Source organism: Magnolia sinica, chromosome 11 (genome assembly GCF_029962835.1).
Source record: "Magnolia sinica isolate HGM2019 chromosome 11, MsV1, whole genome shotgun sequence".
Classification (NCBI taxonomy): Eukaryota; Viridiplantae; Streptophyta; class Magnoliopsida; order Magnoliales; family Magnoliaceae; genus Magnolia; species Magnolia sinica.
The window spans coordinates 78,850,882-78,877,815 of NC_080583.1; the positions used below are offsets into that span (position 1 = coordinate 78,850,882).

A 26,934-nucleotide genomic window follows, 5' to 3' on the forward strand; every position below is an offset into this window, starting at 1 on the left:
TATGGGTGCAAATGGCCAGGTTGACCCAACAAGTGGGTCTAGACCTGTATTTGTGCCTGTTGGACCACGTCTGGGTCCAAAAGTTCACCCCAACTACTGAATGGGTTGGGTCCAGAGCTTGTCGAAATCAACCCAAATCAAGCCACCCTTCAAACCAAAATGAACCCGACCCAACCCATTTACTTTCGCAATTAAACAAATGAAGCAAATGCCCATCTCAAAACACACTGCCCTTCATCCAAGAATCTCAGTCACTGCAGTTTTTTTTCCCTTCCGATTTCTTCAAACCATCCGCATGGAAAACACTCAATTCAAATATCATAGATACATACATAAAATACATCCAAAATGCACAGATTTTCTCAAAATAGCTGGTCAGAGCAAGAGAGAAAGAAGTCAATGGGTATAGTTAAAATTCTACACATTCACTCTTGAGCAAGCATCTGTATGGTAGAAATTAGAAGACTCCAGAAAACACAGCTTCCAGCTCCCAATCTCTCTATGAATGTTGTATTAGATGTTAGGTCCCTTCTGATGTGCAAGCACAAGGTCAGATGCAGACAAATTCCCTGATTGATCAGCATCAAGATCTTCAAATTCTTTCATCAAAAGAACAATATCATCTTGTCCAATTTTCTCCATCTCTTTCAGCTTGTATATGACAAACTCAACAGCATTGGAATTGAAATCAAAAGGAATAATGTAATATCCCCGAGCAATCAAAGAAGCCAGTGAACATCATTATAGGGAAAAAAAAAAATATTAAGCTCATCAAAAGATTAACTAAATGAATTTTGTAGATCTTGAAGAAACAGATGGAAAAAATTTCAATCACTGAAGACTGATCCAATATTGCATATAATGTTTCTAAACCTCTTATGTTATAAAGCTCTCATGGTGAGCTACTTCCATATGGGAACTCAAATGCGTTCGCCATGGTAATTAGTGGCAACTCATTCAATATAAATGTGGTATGCAGGTGGGGGTGCAAATGGGTCAGGTTGATCTGATGGGCCATTAGATCCAACCTGAAAACTAGTGGTCTAGGTCCCATCAAAATCAACTTGACCTGACCTGACCCCATCCATGGTGAGGCCCATCATATAAGTGGTTTAGCTAATTGAAAATGGGATGTATTTTAGTAGACCTCTTTTATTTACATCCATGGATGTGTATTCAGATTATGAAAAGAGATATGAGAAGGTGGTTCACCTCACAAGTCTCATCCCGGCTGCCCCACCATGTTGTGGTCTATGCTATTCATCTAGAAGGTACTTACATGGATGGGTTGCACATCAAAGAATTAAGCGAACATAGATCTTTGTAGTCCATAAAAGGCAAGGTAAACAATGACTTCAGATTTCAACAATGTGTGTAGACAATGAGGATCTATCACCGGCAACATTTTTGTCATGTAGCCATACATTGTGGGTCTGGCGAGATGAAGAGTCTGCATCACCAAAATGGTGTGACAAAAGGGCCAGGCCTTCATGGAAAAACTTCTTGAGAAATATGACTTTTATTAGTCTTTAAGTGCTATCATTTTCCTGCAACAGATGTTACTGATTCACGGCATTTTTGGAAACGATATGAAAAAAGTATCCCTTCCAAAATTATCACATCTGAAGGATTGACCTGCCAAACAATTTGTAAGGATCCTTCCACTGATTCATACACAACATAATTAGCAAACAGGTGCCAGAATTTTGACTCAAAATACCACTACAACATGACATGCACATTTTAGATATTCTACATGAATTTTTGTTTCTCCAACTTTAGGAAAAGGTAGACATTACCAGGATGGTCAAAATTATATTCATGAACTCGCATCAGTTCCTCCTCGGACAAATTGTGATACAAGGAATCCTGTAATATCATAAGCACAATAGACTTAAATGCAAGCACTTTTTCACAAAATAGAAGCCATTTGTTACAAGATTAACATGAATTAAGGCAACCACAAATACTTTATAGTCAGTAAGATCAAGTTAAAGAAACATAAACAATGTTTAAATATCTAAGTCTAGAGCTCATACCATGGTAGATCTACAGCAATGTTTAAATATCAAATAGCACGTAGCGTAGTGTTCACCTATCTAAAGAAGAATAGCTTCTCTATATGTCCGTAGCTAAAGAATTAGATGTGTGCTGGTAGAAGAGAACTCCCTAAAAGTTACTCATATAGAGCCACTGGTATGGTTTTTACACATCGATAAAGTTGCATTTACTTACTAATACAGATGTATTTACATATTTATTCTAACAAAAACAATAGCTTCCTATAAAGAAAATTAAAAAAACACTGTAACAAGACAAAATAAAAATAAAAAATCAAAGAAGTAGGTTTGTCATAAAATTGGGAAGTTGGGTTTCTTGAAGAGAGATGGAAACAAAAGAATGATGTATTGGATATTTGGATGGAGTGAAATACCTGGAGTTTCTGCCCTTCTACTGATGAACATGGGCAGCATCAACCTTTTTGAAATCTACAGGCTGCTGATCTCTTCAAGAAAAGAAAAATATAGAAATAGTGAGCTTTTCAATATCCAACAAGAAAGAGAGAGAGAGAGAGAGAGAGAGAGAGAGAGAGAGAGAGAGAGAGAGAGAGAGAGAGAGAGAGAGAGAGAGAGATCTACTAAAATCATTAAGAAGCTTCTCAGAATCATCAAAGAAGAGAGACACCACTTCAAAAACAAAATCTAGGTTGCTCTCATCTTGCAACTGCTGTAGTTGTGTATTGATCATCTAAGAATCCCTTCCAAACAGTAGGAAAAAAAAAAAACCCAAAACCAAAACCAACTTCAGAAAATGAAAAAGAAGAAAAAAAAACTGTGGGTCTTTTTACTCATGGACAGATGATGATATTGCTTCTTTTTTTCTTTTTTTCAAACTAACCTCACTGAAGATGGATGATGTGAGGTCAACCAAACATTTCTGCAACTAGACCACTTCCATCCTTCTCTCCTTTCTTCTCTTCCAACTCTCCCGAGCTGCAAGAATGGAGGAAAAATATTGTTGCGTTTGGTATACATGATAATCAAGATGCATTGACAATTGATTTGAGGAAACAAATATCATCACAATGTACAGTTTAGATCTACCTACCCATGTCTATGCAGCTGAATCTTCCCAGAACTCTCTATTGAAGCACCAGGCCCTCCCGTCATGGCAGTACCTACTAATGAGATGTGGAAGGAAAGGGGTTAGTAGAAGGGGTCTGTCACAATTTACATGAGTAGAAATACCAAAAGAGAAATCCGATGGCTAGCTTTGCTAACCACTCACTACTTGGGTATTCCTGCCATATATGCGCCCTGGCCTAGAAATTGGATTGATTTGCTCATCAGGTGGGCACTCATGTACATTGAATGTGGATTGCTAAGTTTGGTGGGACCCACACCCAATGATCCCTTCATGTTGAAATTTTTTTCTAAACAGGATTATGAGATACAGGACTACAGATCAAACATGGTTCGAACTGAAGCATACCTCAACTAGGTCATGTTCCCCAGATGGTATTTCCCTTTCAGGGACAACCAGCAACTCATTTCACAACCTGCAGCAGAAACTATAGTTAAAAAGATAGAATTGGAGCAGTTAAAATAATTCTACAGCAAGATTCATGCATGCATTCTCATTTCTAAATGATACTGTTCCTACATATCCAACCATCCGTTAGTGGTGGATGGGAATCATGTACACAACCAAGTTTCAACTTGGGTCGTAGTTTAAGAACTTCTTTGCATGGAAAATCATCTGATTACCATCAATGGACAGTTTGAAATGTTTGATATTTAGTGGACAGATTGGGAAAACTTCGAGGGAAAGGAAAGGAGGAAGGAAAGTCTCACTTGGTTGAGTGGAACAAATCTCTAAACAGAAGGAGATTATTCTCATGGGGTCATGTCAATAAACTAAATACATGTGACTATCAAACAGAACTCTAGAGATGCTTCTCCACTTCATCTACGTTACTATATTGGAAATATCCTCATCGATATCCTCACCACAACATAGGAATAAACACTTACGGCCTGTTTGAATTCATAGAAAGCAAATGACCAAAACAATTTTATCACCCTCCTTCCAACCATTAGCTAGTACAAGAAAGCAACTGAAAGTATTAGAAAAGACACGAAGCCAAGTATGTTCCTATTTCATGTGATACAAACAAGTTAGTCATGGAAAATAAAATTTTCTTCCAAAAACACAAAAAGGCCCAGTTTGGTCTTTTTGGAAAGAGAGATTTTGAAGGAGATTTACTTGCATTACTTGCATCGAAGGAGATTTCGATCCTCCAACGTCCAATGCTCCTTAGCTATCCTTGTACCATTTGAACAGAGTAATTGAAGGAGATCTAGAGGCGTGTGTTGAAGTTTTCCCTTGAATGCCCATAAGAATATTAGATATATATTAATACAAAGGCATGTTCTTTCGACTGGAAAGTACATTTTTGGGTGTTCCTTTGACTATAAGAGGACTACTCTTTCATGTAATAAAAATAAAATAAAAAAAATCAAGCTAAAATATCACCCTACAGAAACAAAATTAAAGTTGATAAGAGATTCAAAATCCAAGAAATTTCAACTCTTTCATCTCGTTAACATCATTTTCAGCACAAATTCAGTAATTAGCTGAATGAATTATTTCAAGAAAGAAAGAGCAGTGGATTTACAAAATAACATCAGTACAATCCAGACAGCATTACCTAAGCAGAGCTAAAGGCCAATTTCACAAATAATTATCATGTGAATGACCCTTTCCTTAGAACAGTTCCCATTAGCTACCCACTGGACCATCTATTTGGGTTGCATCAGGCGGGCCGTTAGATAATGAGTTCAAAATTGTTGATCTTTAATGGATGGCATGCACAGTTAAGTATCCTTGGAGAAGCAGCTCCCAAACAATGTGCATTATTCACCATTTAATCTGTACTTATACGAATGCTTATTGTATGATTGTAGACAACATCCACAAAGTTTTACAAGATTTGGGTATTGCAAATTAGATATCATACCTATTTCAGTCACAAATTCTCCGCTTCCTTGCTTTGATTTGGATGAAAGCTGTTTCACTGCAATTGAAGTACTATCTGATAATAGACCCTGCAATATAGTAATGTAAGAAGTTCTATTACCTTTTACTTGAAATATGTTGGTCTCAAAGGTAATTATATATCAGGATAAACAGTGATTCCATAGTATACCTTGTAAACAGAACCAAAACCACCTTCCCGAAGCTTGTTTGAAATGTGAAAGTTGTCTGTGGCAGCTCTAATCTGTCTTAAGGTAAACAAACTGCTTCGTAGATTCTTGATCAGCGTCTTCCACCAATTTGAAAAATTATTGTGCTTCGGTATTAAGCCCTGGTGTAGGTCCATATTCTGCATCAGTCTCTTGACCATCCGGGCACGAAAAACCGAATGCATCTTACAACAATCCGTGCATATCGTCGTATGGATCCGGATCATCACCTTCACATTTGTAGTAGCAGACATAAAAGAAGACGCAGCGTCTCTATGAAAACGCTAATGGGTGTAACTCGTATTAAATCCATCACACACAATATGATCGTATGCTTCTTGTCGAGACACCAAGTAATTGTTGTTGCATTTCTTACATGGACATAGGATTCTCCTATTGCTTGCATTTGCAAACGAAAAATTTAGGAATTTCACAGCTCCACTTAAGTATTCGTTGCCCACCCTAAACCGTCCAATGAAATTGGAGGACATGTCAAAAAAATGCATCTTAACTAATGGGCCATAACAACTAGAAGTTATTGAGGTACCTTGACATACGAATCCAACTCTTGTCCATCACTATGTTCCTCAGCTACTTTGACAAGTTGGTGGAAATACAATGCAGGCCCGACAAAGCTTTCTATGAAAGATTAACTAGAATGACTCACTTGATGATTCATTATTGTCAAAGATTTAGACATCCAATAGAATCCCCAATGGTATCTCTAACTAATTGACTAAATCAGTCACTCATCCAAGATCGGATAGATTGTAATGCTTTCATGTTCTCAATTAAATGCTCACATCGAAATTCCGACAGCATCTCCCAATCTCTCCAGATACGTTAATCTTGCATTTTATTCCCACATCAAGTATCCACACAATGTGAGGATATTTGACATTAGAAATAAATGTAAGAAACGTAACAAGAGAGAAATGAAGAGATGTAACGCAGAACAAGCATGAACATTTAAATTAAGAAACTGAAAGCATTGTAATTTATCTAACTTTGAATTGTCCAAACGTGGGATAATTTGAGAATTTCTATGCCTCCAAAAGCATACTATATCTATGCATGGCCACATAGAAATTCTCAAATGGGCAACTAATTGTCCTATACTTAAACAATTCCATAATCAACGGGCAAATCTGCTAATTCCACGTTAAGACCCTTGGGTCGACGTGAAAGGGGGCTCCAAAGGAGCTACTGCTCAGAGAACACGACTAGAGGTGTTATATTTTCTACTAGACGGGCTGTTGTTCTAAAGAAATCAATTTCATAATGGGCAACTGATTGTCCTATGCTTATACAATTCCATAATCAATCGTAATTGACATTCATCACCTAGCTAACTAATAACAAATTCAATATCAAATCCATTAAATTAATAACTTACAACTTAACCTGTAAGCATACCAAATTCAATATCAAATCTATTAAATTAAATGCCTTTATAGGTATAAGCATAAAATAAGACTAACAAATAAAAACAAAAAACAATGCATCTATTTTTTAGACTCAACGGGCAGATCTGGTAGTTCTACGCTAAGACCCTTGGGTCGACATGAATGGAGGCTCCAAAGAAGCTACTACTCAGAGAGCACGGCTAGAGGTGTTATCTCTTCTACCAGATAGGCTATTGTTCTAAAGAAATTTAAACTAAATTTGCAAGCCGAAACATGCGGGCGAAATATCAGCGGCCAACAAAAAATCCAAATGCAATCAAAATAAGGATAAGACTACAAAAGTAATCAAGAGTCACAAATTGCAAACCTGTAAACTAGTTTGTGTAGCGTCTACTACTTTCTTGGTGAAGTCCTCACTTTCCAAATTCAACAAACCAACCTATACAAAAAGCAATGAATGTAAACACATGCTGTGAAAATGAGGATAAAGGATTCAATTCTTTTTTTCTTCCATCATATATTACTTCATATTTTCTACACTTGTGACAATAAAAAACATGTGAGGCACGTAACAAGCAGTGCTAATATTTGATCATGCTCTCCCAAAAATTAGGCCATGTATCATTCGATTGCATGTGGCAGTGTATGGTTGCAGAAGAGTATTTATCATATATAGAAGCTTTTGTGGATGGACAGATGCAACCTAGCAGTGCACGGTAGTATATAGCTTTTGGGGACATATATGTAAAATGGACACGTTTGTCTAAGCGACATGACAGCTGCAGCCAACGGTGAAAGCTCCCTGAACATAAAATCCATCTTTTAGGAGGAGCTTTCTTTTTCCATTTAAATAACCTCCAGCGACACCAATCACCAGCCTTTGCTATCTGGCATAGCTCTGCTGGATTTGTTTCACTGGCCGTTTGTTTTCAACCTCCCATTTGATGGTCACCAATCTGAGGGTTGGGGGACAAAGGGAGAAGGAAGAAAGAAAGGGGAACAAGAAGAGGGAAGAGAGAAAATCTACTCTTTTTCCCACTCTAATGATATAGTGTTAATATTCATGGCAGAGACAATGAGAAAGAGATTAGAGAGTCTCTCTCCTTAAAACTCTTTTTTTATAATGACACTAACCCTAAGTCCTTATGGTACCCACATGAGTACCCAATACAATACACAGCCATACAATCACACCCCTGCAATCTGCTAAAGCCTACAGGCCCCGCTAGCAGGACCATAGGCCTCACAGCTTCTAAATAAGAAGATTCTAACATTTCAGTTTGTAAGCTGAAAATAGACAATTAAGAGGTCAATACAGCATCCATTCCCACTGAAACAAAAGCAGGCCCATGATTGGTGACTTCAATTCTGGGAGATTTTATAGGCACAGTCCATCCATGGTGGGTCACATCCAAGGTATTTTGTAATGGTGATGGTGGCCAAAAAGGCTACCACCAGTACTTTTACAATACAGACTATAATGGGCGATACAATCTCTTTTTTATTTATTGTAAAAAAATATATATATAATCCAAAAAACTAGTATAAGCCCTGGAAGGGACCGTTATGGCCTTTACAGCCGTTATGTGATGGTTGCCACCGTTACCTTTATGTAATGGCCGTTACGACACACCATACATCAGACCAACAGTCTATCACTGAAACATGCTACTTTTACAAAATTGAAAACCAGGTATACTGTATCCTTGATTTTAAATTAGCAAAGGAGGATTTGGGAATGTCAACATGGAATCTAATTGTCAGCTACAATGACCCAATAAAACCAGATACACTGACCCATCCAAGCAGTTCATTGGTAATATTGAAGTGTTTGTCATTATAAAATAATGATTCATATTATGCAAGTATAGAATATGAAAAACTGTATCTAGTTATTTAGATTTATATGTCAAAATTAAAATTGGAGGTGAACAGTAGATAGATATAGCTGAGAAAAAAAAGAGAGAGAGAGAGAGAGACTGGTATTCTAATGTGTATCCACGTGGCAGATGCATGTGCTCGACATGTCATTTCTTTAGATAAAATGTTTTGCCCTTGTTAGTTGTTATCTTAAAACCTGTCATGGATTTAGCCCTGCATTAGGATTCCAAATTGGTCCGGAGGAAATCAAGGAACATCAATGTTGTTGTGTTTTCTGATGCTTTTTTGCAAAGGTGGTTCATAGCAATTAGCATTGGCTTGTAAATCTTGATAGAAATTTTTGAACTGTTTTCTTTCTTTCTTTTTTTTTTCCTTTTCTTTTCTTTCTTTGTTCTTTTTAATTTTCTTTTGTAGTTCTGAACATGCCTTTGTTTATTCTTTTTTGTAAACGAAGACATTTGGTATTGAGTTTCTCACCTAAATATGGATATTTGTATCTAAACCTGTTTGCTCTAAAACCTTACATTCCATTTTATCTGCTTGTGAATCAATGGAAAGCTTGTTAAGATTTCTTTGTTTGCTCTGTCAATGCAGCTGTTGACCGTTATATCTACTATCAATGACTTGAATTATGCAGAGAAGACGGAAACATATTATATTGTTAATGCTCCATATATATTTTCAGCGTGTTGGAAGGTGAGTATCCATGCTTTTCCTTGAATCCGATTTTCTGGTTTATATATATATATATATATATATGGGAAAAGGTACTATATGCTCGACCATATTATACCTTCTATAAGGTCGAGTGTTGGCGGCACGTTTTTTGTTAGATGGTGAAATTTTTAAACAAACTAGGAAATTTTATAGGGCCGCAAGCAAGGAATTGATGTGCGAGCCTTTCGTTGTTGGAAGATCATGTGCTAGGATTCTGTGTAGGGCTCATTATGATTTTTGTGATAAATCTAACCCGTCCATCCATTTTTCAAAATCATTTTAGGGCATGCGATCAAAAATGAGGAGGATCCAAAAATTAAATGGGCCACGTGAGAGGAAATAGTGGAGATTTAGTGACCACCATTGAAACATTCATATGGCTACAAAGGTTTTGTATCGATTTATATTCATAGTGTTTTCATTTCATCTTAGTGAAAATGACCTTATAAACGGTTTGGATGGAATATAAACACCAAGGTGGAGCCTAGGAAGGTTTCAACGGTAAGCATTCCTTTCCTCACTGTTTCATCTCGTATGGTCCACTTGAATTTTGGATCCACCTCATTTTTGGTATAATGTCCTAAAATGATGTTTAAAAATGAATGGATGGATTGGATTTCACATAAAGATCACAATGGGCCCCACAGAATTCTTTTGCTGATCTTCATGGGAAAGGCTTTAGCAGGAAATTCGTGTCCCTGGGTTTTAAGTTTGGGAAACGGACCGGCTCACTACAAGAAATAGGATTTTTACTAATGAAGTTTTTTTCGTTGGTAAAAAGGACTTTCCCCGACGAAAATAATTTTCGTCGGTAAAACTTTTACCGAGGAAATTATTATTTCATAGGTAAAAGTATTTTTACTGACAAAAATTTTCTTCGGTAATGGGTGTGTTGAATTTTTTTTAAAAAAAAAATTGAGAAATTTACTTTTACGGACGGAATTTTTATTACATAGGTATAACTATTTTCCCGACGGACATAAACCGTCGGCAAAGCTCCGATATAATGTTATTACCAACGAAAACTATTTTTGTCAGTATAAGTATTTTTCCCAATAGAGATAAATCATCAGAAAAAATCTGGCACAATGTTATTACTAACAAAAACTATGATCATCGGTAAAAGGGTTTTTTCCGACGGACATAAACCGTCGGAAAAAATCAGATACATTGTAATTGCCGACAAAACTATTTTCGACAGTACAAGTGTTTTTTTGAACAGCTATAAATCATTGGCAAAAATCTGGTACAATGTTATTACCGACGAAAACTGAGTTCGTCAGTAAAAGGGTATTTCCCGACGGACATAAACCGTCGGTAAAAATCTGATACAGTTCTTGCAAACGAAAACTATTTTCATCGGTACAACTTTTTTTCCCAACAGACATAACTCATCTGCAAAAATATAGTACAACGTTATTACTGACGAGAATTATCTGTGTTCGCGAAAGGATTTTTTCCGTTGGACACCATCGGAAAAAATCCCATAATGTTATTACCAATGAAACTTATTTGTCAGTAAAAGTGTTTGTTCCGACGAACTAAAACCATCGGAAAAAGGTTCCCACCACGAACCAAAATTCTGGCCATAACATGACACTTTTGCCGAGGAACTAAAACCGTCAGGAAACGGTTCCCGCCCCGGAACTAAAATTCCCACCACATTGGAAAACACTTTTACCAACGATTAATGTTGTCGCTAAAAATAAAAATGAATTTTTTTTTTCCGACAGCTGAAAACCATTGCTAATGGTTTTTACCGACGAACAAAAACCATCTGTAATAATCCTCTATTTTTCTGTATATTATATATATATATAGGTTTTATATTATAGTAGTAGAATTTTTTATTTTTTTTTTATAATTAAATAGTAATTTTTAAATGATTTGTAATATCACATGAAAAAGAATAATAAGAAGTTTAAAAATTTTAATAATGTTTAAGAAAAATTTTGAAAACAAAATGATGCTTTTGGAAAAATAAAAAATAAAAATCGGCATTTTGAAATTTTTGAGAAAAAATTTAAAATAGGAGAATTTTTTTGAGATTTTGAAAATAAAAATTCAGAATTTGTATTTTAATTTTTTTTTGAAATATTTTATAATAAAACATCATGGCGATCCCTGAGAAGATTTCAATGGTTAATGTTTCCATTCTCACTACGCGTATGGATAATTTGTGCCCAACTTAATTTGTGTTTAATCAATGTCGTTCATCTATTTTTTCAGCTCATTTTAGGTTAAAAGAAAAAAAAATGAAGTATATCCAAGCTTGAAATAGACGACACAACAGAAAACTGTGGGAATAACAATGTTCACAGTTGAAACCTTACAAGGACCTGTAGTGATGTTTGTTTTTCATCCAACCTGTTGGTAAGGTCATAAAGATGTCAATGAAGGAAAAACGAAGACATCAACTTGATTCAAATGTTGATGGTCCCAATAAGTTATAAACATTAATCGTTCAATTCCCACTTTTCCTGTGGTTTGGTCCACTTGAGATTTGGATATGCTTTAGTTTTGGGATCTAGCTCTAGAATTAATGAGCTGAAAACACAGATGGATGGCGTGGATACAAAATACATTTATCAATATGAGCCCCACAGTCAGGGTGGCACCATGTTGGATGAGACTGAGGTGATATCTAATCCGCTCGCTTAAAAAGCCTGCATTCACTGATGATGGATCAATCAATAGTAATTAAATATACCTATTTTTCCAGCATTACTTTCATATGGATGAACGCATTACATTTGCTGGTTGTTTAGGATGGATTCATATAGATAAGATCTAACCCGTCTATAAGGTGGCCCACCATGTATTTATATCGGGAATTAAAGATCAGAGGGATTCAGCGTTCCAATTCTCTACACAATGGGAAAAAATGAGATTAGGAATCTCTTAAAATCTTCTTAATTGGTGTAGGATCACCTTACTATATACACGCAATCCAATTTATTCATCCAATCCTAGACCAAAGGAAGATTGAGTTTCCTGAAATCAACTGTATTCAAATGTTCATGTGTGTAAAAATGTGAATTTAGATGTTTTATACGTGATTTCACACTTTTCACTGTGATGTGATCTACATAACTATTATATTTGAATGAAATTTAAGATACATGGTGAAAATATGATTTATTATCTGATGGACCGAATGGATCATGGGTCGTGGACACTTTCAAAGCTAAGATGGATAAAAAAAAGTCCCGACAAAGTGGGTATTGAATGTCCACCATTAAAAATAACGTTCATAGAAGTTTTGAATCGAGCTAATGTTTGTGTTTTCTCTGCATTCATATCTTTTTGATATTCTGAACATGTTGGATGTCAAATAAACATTGCTGTGGGCCCAAGGAAGGTATATGTCAATGGTGGAAATCATTATTCCACACTGTTTCGCATGGCATGGTACACTTGAGTTTTGGATTTATAAATTTGGGATCAACCCACACCATTCATCATTCTTCGAGATCATTTTAAAGAATTATCCAAAAAATGAATCATATCCAAAGATTAAATGGACCACACCACAAATAAGGGGACTGGATTAGCTACTCCCCCTAACACCATCCAATGGCTGGTGGTTGGTGCTCTGTGGGCCCCACCATGATGTATGTGTTTAATCCATGTCGTTCATCTATTTTTAAAGATCATCTTATGGCATGAGACCAAAAATGAGGTATATCCCAATCTGAAATGGACCACATTACAGGAAACAGTGTTGAATGAGCGTAACCAGTTAAAACATTCTGCGGGCCATAAAAGTTTTGGATCGAGATGATTTTTGTTTTTCCCCTTCATCTAGGCCTGTATGACCTAATAAACAGATTGGATGCCAAATAAACGGTACAGTGGGCCTTACGAGGATTTTAATGATGGATATCCAATCACTATTGTTTTCATGTGGTGTGGTCCACCTGATATTTATATACCTCTCATTTTTAGGCCCCATCATGATGTATGTTTTATATCCACACCTTCCATCCATTTGGAGAGATCATTTTAGGGCAATATCTAAAGATAAATCCAAAGCTCCAGTGGAGCCCAGCACAGAAAACAGTGGGGACAGTGACACCCACCATTAAAAACTTCTAAAGGCCACGAAAGTTTTAGATCAAGCTGATATTTGTGTTTTACCTTATTTCATGTCTTCTTTTTTTTAATACTTTTGAACAGGTTGGATTTCAAATAAAAATTATGGTGGGCCTTAGGATAATTTCAACGGTGGGAATCACTCTTCCCACTATTTTCTGTGGTGAGGTCCACTACATCTTTTTATCTGCCTCGTTCTTTGGCTCATGCCCTAAAATAATATCTCAAAATGGATGGACGGTGTGGATACAACACATACATCATAGTGGGGCCCACAGAACTTGGTGACGTCACTTCAGTAGCCAACACGCTACTCAACCTGTATCTAATCCGCGTCCGTCAGAGACTGCCCTAATCTGCGGCAGTCTCCTCTCTCTCTCTCTCTCTCTCTCTCTCTGTGGCACCCTCTCCCTCCTCTATCTCTCTCTCTGATCTCTCCACCCTATCTTCTCTTTGTCTCTCTCGCATACTCTCCCTCCTCTCTCTTTGTCTCTCTCTTCCTCTCTCTTTGATGTCTCTCTTACGGACCGTTGCCGAACGCCTTACCCACGTACGCCCTCTCTCTCTCTCTCTCTCTCTCTCTCTCTCTCTCTCTCTCTCTGAAGCTCGGTTGAAGGTCATTCACGACCGTGATGTATCTCTCTCTCTCTCTCAATATCTCTCAATCTCAATACCGATTTAGGGATTTGGGGATTGATACACAGGCACTTCGAAATTACTTAGAAATTGCACATGTAGCATACAAGTATTCAAAATAAACTACCCAAATTCAATAATCTGACTATTGGATTGGTGGACATTTACTGGATGGCTAAAAGTAAAAATATCCAACAGTCCTATTTCCACAAAACATTGTACCCGAATCAGAGGTTGGGATTGTTCGGCCAATCTGATCTTGAGATTGTGACTTCGCGATAGAAGTCAATGAAAATTGAGATTTTTCTATTTCTTCTTTGGTTTCTTTTGTTGTTTTCTTGCTTTTTGAATTTGGGTTGGATTTGTTGTTTGACTAATGTTCTTCTTTTGGGTGATGGGTTTTGGTCTTCGTTGCAGTTTTGGGTGGTTTCAGCTGAGGTGTTTGTTTTAGTGGTATGATCTTGAATTGGGTTGTTTCTATATCTATTTGGTTTTGATTTCTGTTTGTGTAGTAGGAGTGTTTGGGTGCTGGATTGAAATAAGAATGCTGATTTGGTCACACATTTTATAGTGTAAAAGGTTTTAGGTAAGTGTTGATTTGCTATATTTGGCAAGGATTTTCTATATATGGCAAGCATTCAATCCTTGAATAGTATAGTCAAGTCTTTATCTTGAATTTTTATTCAATTGGATTTGGGTTGTCTTAGCTTAGGTAAAAGAGATCCAGAGATAGTTAGTGGGTACTTTGTAGAAGCATAAATAAAGAGGTTTGGGTTGGAAAATTCATGTGTCATTTCTTTTAGTTTCTTTTCTTTTTTTAGTGAAGGAAGTTTTCTCTTTTTTCAAACTATTGCTTCTAATATAGTTGGACGTGAATTTCTTTGCTCCCTTTTTTACTACAATATAGAGAATTGACTTTGTTTCCCAATCCCTACATGAGGACACTGGAATTTCCTGTATACATTGTTTGTAAATAGTAGAGTTTATGCTTTGGTTCTTATGGTTTGATCCTTTTTTGGTTTCAGGAGATCAAATTTCACTATTGGTGGATTTTCTGTATAAATGTTTGCTTTGGTTCTTTTACTCATAATGCAAAATACTTCAGTTTATTTGGTGCTTTCAAGCTTGATGTAATGTAAAATGATTGTTGAAGTTCTTGATACAAGACCATTTGTTGTTTTGGCATCTGCTTTGAAAAGCCTAAAGAGTATCACAAAGCCCATTTAATTTGAAAATCTCAAGTATCTTAATGTTCCTAATGCTTGTTCTACCCATTTAATTTGAAAATCTCAAGTTTTTCTTTTTTATCACCGCATGGCCCAACTGATGGAACTATCAGATTTTTCACATGTTTAACATACCACTATGTGTGTGGATGGTATGGCCTGACGTGCATGTGTGCTAACATTATTGACAAATTCTAATCTTACGTGTCTATCTAGTTGTATGATGATAAACTCTAATGTATACAAATCAATTCAATTCTTGAAACAGAATTCCAGGGCCACTAGACAAAAGAAATCTAATCCTAGGAATTGAGTTTAGTTCAACCAAACAGGAAATTTGTGATCTCAAACTTCCAGGAAGTAATTGTTTCACAATCACAACCAATTCCACAAACAATGGATTCTACTACTGAATGGGTCATTTAGAATTGGTGTCACGCCCCAAACTCAGAAACCGGGCTCACAAAATTCGCGATCGCCGAATCCGGTGCCGACAGCCTCCGTAGAACCCCATTCTCGGCTCCCAGCGCCCATTCGCCAGGTTCCGATCCTAGGATGCTACGAGGAGGATTTTCAACATCAGTTTGATTCGTAATAAGCATAACCAAAGGCATAACCCACAAACAACAACCAAAAACTCCATCATATTTCCACTATGATCAAAAACTTTACAAGTACAATGAGCATAGAGGGAAATACAATGATAATGGACAAGAAGCTCCAAGATGATCTGTTATGCGCTCTTGCCTCAGCGCTGCTACGGTCCAACGTCACCTGCACGCAACGGTGGTGTAAGTGTGTGCGTAAGGTAGTAATATAATTATGCAGTATCAGAGTAATGTAAAATATGCTGATGAATCCATGAATGCTATTAGCCGTACCAAGGCCATGCGGTGCAAGGCATGAATGATGTCGGCCATACTAAGGCCATGTGGTTCGAAATGTAATTCAAGCATGCGAATCCACATCTAAGTCCACATATCAATACAGCTCAACTCTAGAATATCACCGGGGTCTAGTACACTCCGAACCAGATTGCCGCCCCATCGCGCGCAATAAGGTGAGTGGAAGATACCTCACTATCTGCCTACCAATATCGGGCCCAGCTTGTTGATAGCGGACTCATTCCTCGAGCTGGTCAAACTTAGCTTTGCCCTCTCCTCTCGGACGGGTAAGGCCGCACCCCCTTCCAACCGACCATGACACAGTGGAAAGCGTGACCATCTGGTAATCGGCACTCGGTGCTCCTGTACCCATTCGGTCTAGACGTTGGAGCAACCTCCTGATACCATAAGGGTTTAGGAACTTTCACGTATGGATATCTATAACACCCCATGTAAAATAAGATTTTGGGTATCCAATCATGCCAACCACGATACGTCTGTGGAGGCTACGGCCCTGATGTCGCTAGGGTGTATAGTAACCATATCATACAATGCGAATGCATGAATCACACTATCCAGTCATGCAGCAATCCTACGCGTATCATGCGCTCAGGTAGGGCAACACCGCCTATCTGAGAGCCCCTAAATAATTTACCCGAAGGCATATGCTATGATCAGTCACTTCTCATATCAAGCATACATATGATGCATATGATCATGAATCATGGAACTATACTAAACATGTTATATGGTGATGGATGTTGTTCATAACAAAAGTGGGCCTAGACGGTCTACAAGTATGGGCCTAACAATGGGCCCTACGGAGAATTATAATGCAGACATTTAACCAACATTATTCTTATAATGTGGACGTCAAACCAACATTACTCCCAAGGCACGACTGTCATAAACATCATTACACAAACTATGGTAGACTCACACATTGTAATGGACTTGTGTACATCCAATTGGGCCTCGACCCATGGGCCTTAGATACAACAAATGGGCCTCATAACATGGGCATGGGCCTTATGTATATCAGGTGGGCCTCAACAACGGGCCTCATATATCACATCGACCTAACCAACTAGGCCCCAAGTACATCACATCGGGCTTAGTCCAAAAGGGTCGAATCAATGGGCCGATTTAAATGGGCCGAGTCAAATGGGCCAAATGTATATCAAATCGGGCCCACCCTCATATTTTTGAGATCCGACCTATTCACAAGTTAACATAGAGATAGATGAAATGAAAACAAATATCAACTAAATTGGAAACTACTATTGCCCTTAGAAGTTAAACGGTGGATGTCACGGTCCACTATTTAAATGGTAGGGTCCACTAGAACTTTAGATCTAACCCAACCTTTTACTCATGCCATGAAAATGATATCTTAATATGGTTGGACGGTTTGGATACAATGTATGCATCATGGTGGACCCGACCGTTCAAACAATAAATGGTGTAAAATACATACATCAATGTGGGGCCTGCGAGCTTGCTGCCGTATAAAAGGGGCCGCTATATGATTATTATACGTGCAGTTGCTGCACTAGAAAGGTATAGGTGGATCCCACGTAGGGCCCACCATCATGTATATATTGTATAATAATAATATATATAATATAATGTATACTATATACAATATAATATAATATATCCACGTCCAGGCCCTGGACGGCTTGGACAGTGCTATATACTATATATACTATATATAATATATATAATATAATATATACTATATATGATATATACACTATATCATATAATATAATATATAAAATATAATATAATAAAAATCATGATCGTCCAGGCCCTGGACGGCCTGGACAATACACACATCAGGTGTAGCCCCACATGGGGCCCATCGTAATATTTTCCATCCAATCCGCTGAGAGGGAGAACCCAAAAGGGTTTCAATGGCAGCCACTCAATCCCACTGTTTCCTATCGTGTGGGCCACCTGAGCTTCGGATTAGGCTGATTTTTCAGGTGGCCCTCTGCCCTAAGGGGGCCTACCAAATACATGGTGTGGATCTCAAAACCACATCATGGTGGGGCCCACGGCTGGGCCCGTGTGCCGCTGCCCATCCGTCCACCCGTGGCATGCAACAGGCGTTGCCTATGCTTCTGACAGCAGCAGCGTCGGCTGCTGTGTTTCTTTTTTTCATTTTTTTGCTGAAGTTTTTCACATGTGGGGCCCGCTTCTTGAGAATCCACTCCGTCTAATGGATTCTAGGGCTCAAAACACACCAAACAAGTCCAATATACGGCATGTTTGGTGTGTAGATACAGTGTTAAGGGTCAAATATTACATATCAGACCCCAGTTATTGCCTGATTTTACGTACATGATAATACTTAATGTCATATTTTAATTGTGTTCTTATTGCAGAATGTAATCAGGAGCGTGGACTAAAAAATAGTATCAAAAGAGTGGATTTGACACTCCGAAGTCACCAGAGCAAGGGACGCACTCCAGAGAACCAAGACTGAAGAATTTACATGCCAGGGATCCGAGGAAATCAAGTCATTCACGTTAAAGAGGTCCGAAATTAGTGAAGAATGCAAGATCACATAGTTTCCACCATCTGATTGGCTCGAAAATTCATACATGGCCTGAGAGATATAAATAAACCATACATATTAAATTTCAACCATTGGAGATCTCGGGAAGTAGGCCAACGGACTGATTAGCCCATTAATCTCCAATTTGGGGCCCACCTAGTCTCTGGATATGCCTCAAATTTGGTCTCAACGCCTTAAATAGGGAGACTAATTGAATGAATGGATTGAATTTTGCAAAACCATCACAATAGGCCCCGTATGTACAGTGTGTGTACATAATGTACACACGTGCCCACCGCGCGCCGAATCGAGTAAGGCGGGTCAGCAGGCGCTGACCCGCGTTTGTTTCTCAAAACAGTAGCTGTCATTTTTGCACTGCGTAACGGACGGACGACCTCCGTTTTGCGGACGCTAGTGGGCCCCACAGAGTGATCGTACGGATGATCAAAGCCGTCCATCGTGTAGAGGGCCACGAATACATCAAACCTATGTTGACTATTTGTACCCATGCAAGCACACGTGTGCGATACAGAGGCCATAAGTGGACTGCCCTGCAACGTTCAAATTGATTTTAGCATGATTTCTTCTCTGGTCCGAGTCAATGGACATTCAAAACCATCCATTTCTAACCGAAATTTTGAGGGCAATCTAATAGACGTGGTGGATTTCCATGAAAGCACCTCTGTGGGGCCCACTGATCACGATAGCGCTGGACATGCGAAAGGCTACGCACGTCCGCGAAATCTAGTTTTTCAGGCGGTTGTGGCCCACCATCTTTGATCATATGGCAGATCTGAACCATCCATCGTGTAGGCTAGCCAAAATACTTCCAAGAGATGTTGATTTTACAGAAATAATGCAAGGAACGCGAGAATTATGAAGCCCCGAACTTGGCTGCGAAAAAGGCTTTCACTGCGCGTGCGATAGCTTTCCAAATCCGATTTTCACCACTCCAGCAGCTATAAAAAGAGTTCCAAAACGTGGAGAAGGGGGTGTGCTTGAACAGGGGACGTCAGATAGAGAAAGAGAGGCGGAGAGAGAAGTGTTGGGAATTTTTATATATTTTCTTTATTTTTTTCTGCTTTTTCTTATGAATTATGTTGAGATTTAGTCTGATTATGTTAGGCTAAACCTCTTAGCTAGAGCTAAGAGGTGAAGCTTGTGGCGTGATGGAATGATCCTACAGTTTGATTCATGTTGAACTTGTTATTGACTGGTTTGATTTTAAGGAAGGCTTTAGTTTTTAATGGTTTATTGTGACTGACATTACAGTAAATCTGTGATGGCGTGAGTTTTTCCTTTTCATTATCCTGTTATACAGTCAAGAAGTCCCGTTGTTCACCATCGTCTCCTGGGCATGGTTGGATGATGGAATCCTTCCTAACATTCATACATCTATCTGATTGATTGTTGATTAGTGTAATTCTGTTATTTATTTTGTCTCATGGGCATGGTTTTGTGATGGAATCAACTCTAATTCTCATACCTTTCATCTCTTTGAAAACTAGATCGAAGGAAGTTCAGATTGACTTTTAGTGATATATCTTCCAACTAGATGAAGATGGGACTCGAAGTCCAGTTGAGTTCATGAATCAAGCGTAGATCTCCCTAATCTCTACAAGTGGATCCTCTGAATCCCTAGTTTCCTACCTCTAAATTTCTTAAGTTTTACATTACTATTTCACCATTATTCCCTCAAATTCATTCGATTTAGATTTCATCTTAATATAGTTCTAGTTCTAGTGAGTTTTAGACTACGCACAGGTTTCAGTCCCTTGGGATTCGACCTCGGTCTTACCGAGTTTATTACTACATCACAACCCTATACTTGGGGAGTGAACAAGTTTTTGGCGCCGTTGCCGGGGATTGACGGTTACGTTTTCTGAAATTAACTAGTTTTAGGATTAGTTTAAGATTAAGATTTTTCTAACTTTAGGTTTAGATTTTTCTGATTTCTAGAAACTAACCTGTTTTCCTGTTTTGTAGGATCCTGACACAAACTTCTAAATTGGTAATCCCTTTCTAAATTCGTCTACTTTTTCTATTTTTAGAATTAAGGTTTGAATTTTAGAAATTTTCTAATTTTAGTGTTTTCTTATTTTTAGGAAATAGTTTATTTTTAGAAACTTTCTTCTTTTGTTTTTAGAAACTAGGTTAGTTATTTCCCTTTTTAGAAATTCTTTCTAATTTTATAAACTAACTCATCTTTCCTTTATTTTATTTTTAGAAACTTTCTAATTTTAGGTTTAGATTTTCTATTTTAAAAACTTTCTAACTCTGGAACTTTCCTTTTTAAAAACTAATCTCTTTTGTTTTCTTTTACAGGATCTTAACATAGGAACTTCTCATTTGGTACCATCTTTCTAACTTCTCCTCTTACTTTCTATACTTTTCTAATTTTAGATTTAGATTCTTCTTTTAAGTAACTTTCTATTTTCTACTTTTTTCCTTTTTTAGAAACTAACTTTCTATTTTTATTTTTAGTAACTTTCTAATTTTAACTCTTTTAGAATCTAACTTTGTTTCCTAATTTATTTTTAGAAATTTTCTACTTGTAGACTTTTTGTTTAGAAACTAACTTTCCTATTTTGTAGGCTTTTAAGATAGAAATTTCTAATTCGGTAAGCTCTTCCTCTCCTTTCTATTTTTCAGATCTCTTTTAGTAACTTACTTTCTAAGTTTAAGACTTTCCTAATTTATTTTAGAAATTTCCACTTTCCTTTAGGAATTTCTTCTTTTAGAAACTAGTTACTTTTATCTTTCTTTTTAAGGACTTTCTAATTCTAGACCTTCTCTTTAGAAACTTTCTTATTTTGTTTTCTTTTACAGGTTTTTAACTTAGGGACTCCAATTTGGTAACTCCTTTCCAACCCTCTCTTTCTTTTTAGATTTTCTTTTCCTTTCTTAGGATTAGGTTTCGAATTTGATTGAGGGCTGTTAGTGTTTTATGCCCAACTGGGCCCGTGACAACACTCGACGTCTTTTGACTGAAGGAGGATTGGTTGAGGGGTTAACTATCCATCGCAGGACTAAACACCACTCGAAATCCTCTGAGTTAATTGAAGTGATGGCTGAAAACCAACCTCTTCTACCCCAACCTAGGGTGGAGGACATTCAGGATAAGAATGAGGTGTATGAAGCACCCCCGCCTCATACTTTACGAGATTATTTACAACCAGCGGGGCTGAGTATGCCCTCATGCATGATTTTTCCTGAAAATATAGGACATATGGACATCAAGCAGGGGGTTATCCAACTCCTTCCTAAGTTCCATGGGCTTGAATCTAAAGAATCATATCTACATTTGAAAGAGTTTGATGAGATCATAACCACTTTATATTTTCAAATGTGTCTGAGGACACAGTCAGGCTGAAACTCTTTCCTTTTTCCTTGAAGGAGAAGGCTAAAACATGGTTACATTCATTACGTCCTAGATCCGTTGGCACATGAAATGATATGCAGAGGAAATTTATAAAGAAATTTTTTCCACATTATAAAACGATTACCCTTAGAAAAGCAATCATGAACTTCACCCAAAAAGAGGATGAAACATTTTACCAATGTTGGGAAAGGTTGAAGAATTTGGTCAGTTCATGCCCACAACACGGTTTTGAAACGTGGCGCATTACAAATTTTTTCTATGATGGACTGACATCTTCCATGCGCCAAATGGTCGAGACAATGTGTAATGGAGAATTCATTAATAAAAATGTTGACGAGGCATGGGATTACCACGATAGTCTTGCTGAAAAAATACAATCATGGGGCTATTACCCAAAATTGAACACCATGTCTAGGCCGACTCAATCTAAGGAGAATGGTGGATTGTATCTCTTGAAAGAAGAGGATGATCTCAAGTATAAAGTGACTATGCTCATAAAAAAAGTTGAGGCCATAAAAGGAAAGAAGGATAAGGTTAATGAAAGTGTTTACGGCATATGTGATTGCAACATTCATACAACTAAAAATTGTCTTACGATACTCGCCTTTCGAGAAGTGTTGAATGAACAATCCAATGCTATAAATAATTATTAAAGACCTTTCAATGAACCAACCTCTAATACGTACAATCCTGGTTGGAAAAATCATCCAAACTTTAGTTGGAGAATTGGACAAACTGCTACCCCTCAAGGTTTCTTCAATCAAAATCCAAATCAGAGAAAACCTCAAGAAGAACTGGTTTAAAATTTCATGCCAGAGCTGACCCAGGCAATGCGAAACTTTATGTAAAAGATGGATTCACATATGACGGTTATAGAAAAGGGGATGATTCCTGCACAACCGCTCCCCAATCCTAAACCGCAATAAGAGATAAGTGATTACAGCTCTTCAAATCAAATGGGGCACGCTAAATCCATCACCACTCTTAGGAGTAGGAAGATCATTGATAAAACCCTCCCGGTTAGGCCTGAAAAGCCTCAAGAACCAGAAGAGGATAATAATAATGGATCTAGTGAGGCCCCACAAAAATTAGAACCGGAACTTCTAGAAAAGCCAGTTGCTCCATGTTCCCAACGCTTGGTCGCACCAAAACTTCTCTCTAACTCTCAGAATATCCTAGAGGTGTTGAAACAAGTGAAAGTCAACATTCCTTTACTTGATGTCGTAAAACAGATACCTTCATATGCCAAATTCCTGAAAGACTTATGCACGACCAAATGACGGCAGAGTATTCAAAAGAAAATCTTCTTGACCAAGAAAGTGAGTGCCATCCTAAAGGAAGACGTGCCACCGAAATTCAAAGATCCCTGTAGCCCAACCATATCATGTGTAATCGGGACCATTGAATTGATCATGCACTTCTTGACTTAGGAGCGAGCGTCAATCTGATTCCCTACTCGGTATACAAACAGTTAGGTTTGGGTGAATTAAAACCCACCCTAACCACACTACAACTTGCTGATCGCTATGTTTGTGTACCAAGAGGGATAATTGAGGATGTGTTGGTCCAAGTTGATAGATTTTACTACCTTGTAAATTTTATCATCCTGGACACTGAACCCATCAATAACATGAGCACTCAGATTCTCGTCATTCTTGGTCGCCCATTCCTTGCCACTTCAAACGCAATTATCAATTACAGGAATGGTGTCATGACTATGTCCTTTGGGAATATGACATTGGAGTCAAACATCTTTTTCAATAACGGCAGAAACTTAGAGGATGATCATGATTTCCATGATATTAACATGATTGACTCTTTAGTAGAAGATACGACACCTCTGACCTTATCCTCTGACCCTCTAGAGACGTGCCTAGCCCACTCCTATGATTTTGATGATGACATGATTAGGGAGACATGTGCCTTGCTTGATACTGCACCAGTACTTGAAGTTAACCGATGGAGTCCACAATTTGAAGAGTTGCCCTAAACTGATGTAGTGCCTCTACCGTCTAACCTCAAGCCATCGAAGCTTGACCTAAAACCTTTGCCCTCTGATTTGAAATATGTCTATTTAGGTCAAGATGAGACATACCCTAAGCTTCGGATTAGGCTGATTTTTCGGGTGGCCCTCTGCCCTAAGGGGGCCTACCAAATGCATGGTGTAGATCTCAAAACCACATCATGATGGCGCCCACGGCTGGGCCCGTGGGCCGCTGCCCATCCGTCCGCCCGTCGCATGCAGCAAGCGCTGCCTGCGCTTCTGACAGCAGCAGCGTCGACTGCTGTGTTTCTTTTTTTTTATTTTTTTTACTGAAGTTTTTCACATGTGGGGCCCGCTTCTTGAGAATCCACTCCGTCTAATGGATTCTAGGGCTCCAAACACACCAAACAAGTCCAATATACGGCGTGTTTGGTGTGTAGATACAGCAAGGTGGGTCCTAATAGCTTTAAACGGTAGGAAACATAGTTTTTCTATGGTATGGCCCACTTGATTATCCGATTGGCCTCATTTTTCGGGTCAACGCCTAAAATGAGCCAAGGAATAGGATGGACGACGTGGATGGGTCTTATGGACCCCACTAACGTTCACACTTCACGGCTAGCCACTCCCAATAGGGAATCAATGCTGAGACCCCAGCGTTGAAACGAGGTATCTCCACTCAGACTGCCAGTTGAGCTATTGGATCTGGATGTGGAAAACGGGCCCCATAGGGATGTGGCCCCACCCTCCAGGGTGGTGGACGGCTGGATAAGACACATACACTATGGTGTGGCCCCACACGTGGGGTGGAGGGCGTGGATGCGTTCCATGGACCCCACCGTCAGCCCACCCTTCACTGCTAGTACACCCACTGTCAGTACACCACCACTGTCAGTTAACACTTCACTGTTAGCTACCTCACTGTTAACGCACCCTCCACTGGTGCGTCCAGCACAGTGTGGGTATGCACCTCAATAAGGTGGGTCCCACATGGCCCACTTGTTTAGGATCAGTCTGATATTTGTGTTTCCCTTTCATCCAGGCCTGTGTGACCGTCCGATCATGCAGGCCCCAAACAGGGGTCAAGGTGGCCCACCAAAATGGATGGCTTGGGTAAAATGCACACATCATAGGTGGGCCATGATCATGAAAGAGAGAGAGAAGGAGAGAAGAGGGAAGAGAGACATCGGCGAGGATGGAGGGGCCCCACCACTATGGGCCCCTCTTTGATACAAAACCTACATCAAAGTGGGTCCCACCATAAGTGGGCCTTTACATCACAAAAATTAAAGAGATGAAGATCCGAAATCACCCACCGTCTTCTTCTTGCTCCCTTGGCTTCCTTTACTCCTTAGCTTCGATTCCAACGGAGGAGATGGAGTTTGGATGATTGAGATGGGAGATGAGAGGGTAGGAAAGTGGGCCACACTTGTTACTTGGGAGGGCTTGGAGAGGCTTGGACGTGTGAATTTTCTTGCTTGCTTGGGAAAGTGACTTGAGAAATGAGAGAGAGGGTTGTAAAGAGAGAGATAGAAAGATGGGTGATGGAGTGATGGATGTGGTGAGTGATGTGTATAAGAGCTTTTTTTGACTTTGAGGTTGCTTGGTGTAAGAAAAGTATGGGCTTATGTAAGAACTTTTTGACTTTGGGGTTGCTTGGGGATGGGTGAAAGGTGATGTGTACTTGACATGTACTTGACATAATGGGATTAATTGGTTGATTGATTGATGTGACATATTGTAAAGATTCTCTCAGAATTTGTACGTGCGACGTTTTCCTCACACTGAACGCTGGCCCACATCTCCTGGCCAGAGTATCGGATCGGCGCTCGAGACGCGGCATCGGAATCGCAGCGTTGACGCGGTCGCAAGGGTACAAGTCTCGATTTGAGTTGATTCAGGTTGGCGGCATGTGACACAGGGTCGCGTGCAAATGCCTGTTAAGGGTCGAAGGTTGCCGAAATTCAACCGGGAAGACTACGGAAGCCTACAGAACGGTACGGTCTAGGATAAGGGGCTTACAATTGGCATCTTTCTTTTGAATTTTAATGTACTTTTACTATTCGATTATGTTTTCTAACTACATGGACAAAAGGTCCTACACAAAGAGAACATGACACTTTCATTTCATACTTTGTGTTTTTCACATGTAAGTATCTTTAGAATCGACACCTTGCTATTATATTTTTATGTATTTTGGTTATTTGGTGATCGTATTGTACTAAAAGGTTTAACAAAGAGATCATTAGACCCTTCTTTATATGTGTTTTTAGTTTCTGGATCTTTTTGGATTTGCTTCTTTCTTTAGTATTCTCTTGTATTCTGATTGTGCTATGCTCAGAATCTCTGCGACAGCATGTTGGAAAGTCTTACATAGAGAGCACAAAGGCCTCTATTTTTGCTTTATTAATGTTTTTGGCTTTTTGGTGGTTTTAGAATTTCCATTTTCTTTAGAATTTTATCTGATTTTGATAGTTCTCTGCTTGGTTTTTATGATTGTGTTTCAGAAAAGTCAAAATCTCTTCTATAGTGAATGATATGCCTTTCTTCCTTGTGTGTTTTGGCCTTCTTGGTCATTTTAGGATTGGCATGTTTCTTTAGAACATTAGCATATTCTGATCAATGCTCTGTTTTTGTGATTGCATTGTAGAAATGTCTTACATGAGAGATCCTCTTTATTCTTTAAACATATTTTCTATTCCTAGGTCATCTAGGGAGAACATTCTTTAAATTTCTTTAAAATATGAGGTTATTCTGATAGTTTAATGCCTCAATTTTCACTTTAAATTACATAAATGTTTGATTCTATTTTGCGTATTGAGGAATTGCAAACTTGTGTTGTGTCAACATCTGTTCCATTAATCAATTAAATCTTTCCTTGCATGAATTGCCATCATTTCTTTGCTGGCAA

General features: G+C 38.4%; 1 long non-coding RNA gene and 1 other non-coding gene across 2 annotated transcripts; both read right to left on the reverse strand.

The window, feature by feature from the left end:
* Positions 1–1,643: 1,643 nt before the first annotated feature.
* On the reverse strand, positions 1,644–3,344 carry LOC131218462 (uncharacterized). The gene is made up of 3 exons (XR_009157750.1): positions 3,109–3,344; positions 2,899–2,993; positions 1,644–1,869 (listed from the first exon to the last, which is right to left on the reverse strand). It is a non-coding gene; the product is annotated as an uncharacterized LOC131218462 (long non-coding RNA).
* An 18,817-nt stretch (positions 3,345–22,161) lies between these two features.
* On the reverse strand, positions 22,162–22,268 carry LOC131219804 (small nucleolar RNA R71). Its single transcript, XR_009158447.1, has one exon. It is a non-coding gene; the product is annotated as a small nucleolar RNA R71 (small nucleolar RNA).
* Between the last annotated feature and the right edge of the window lie 4,666 nt (positions 22,269–26,934).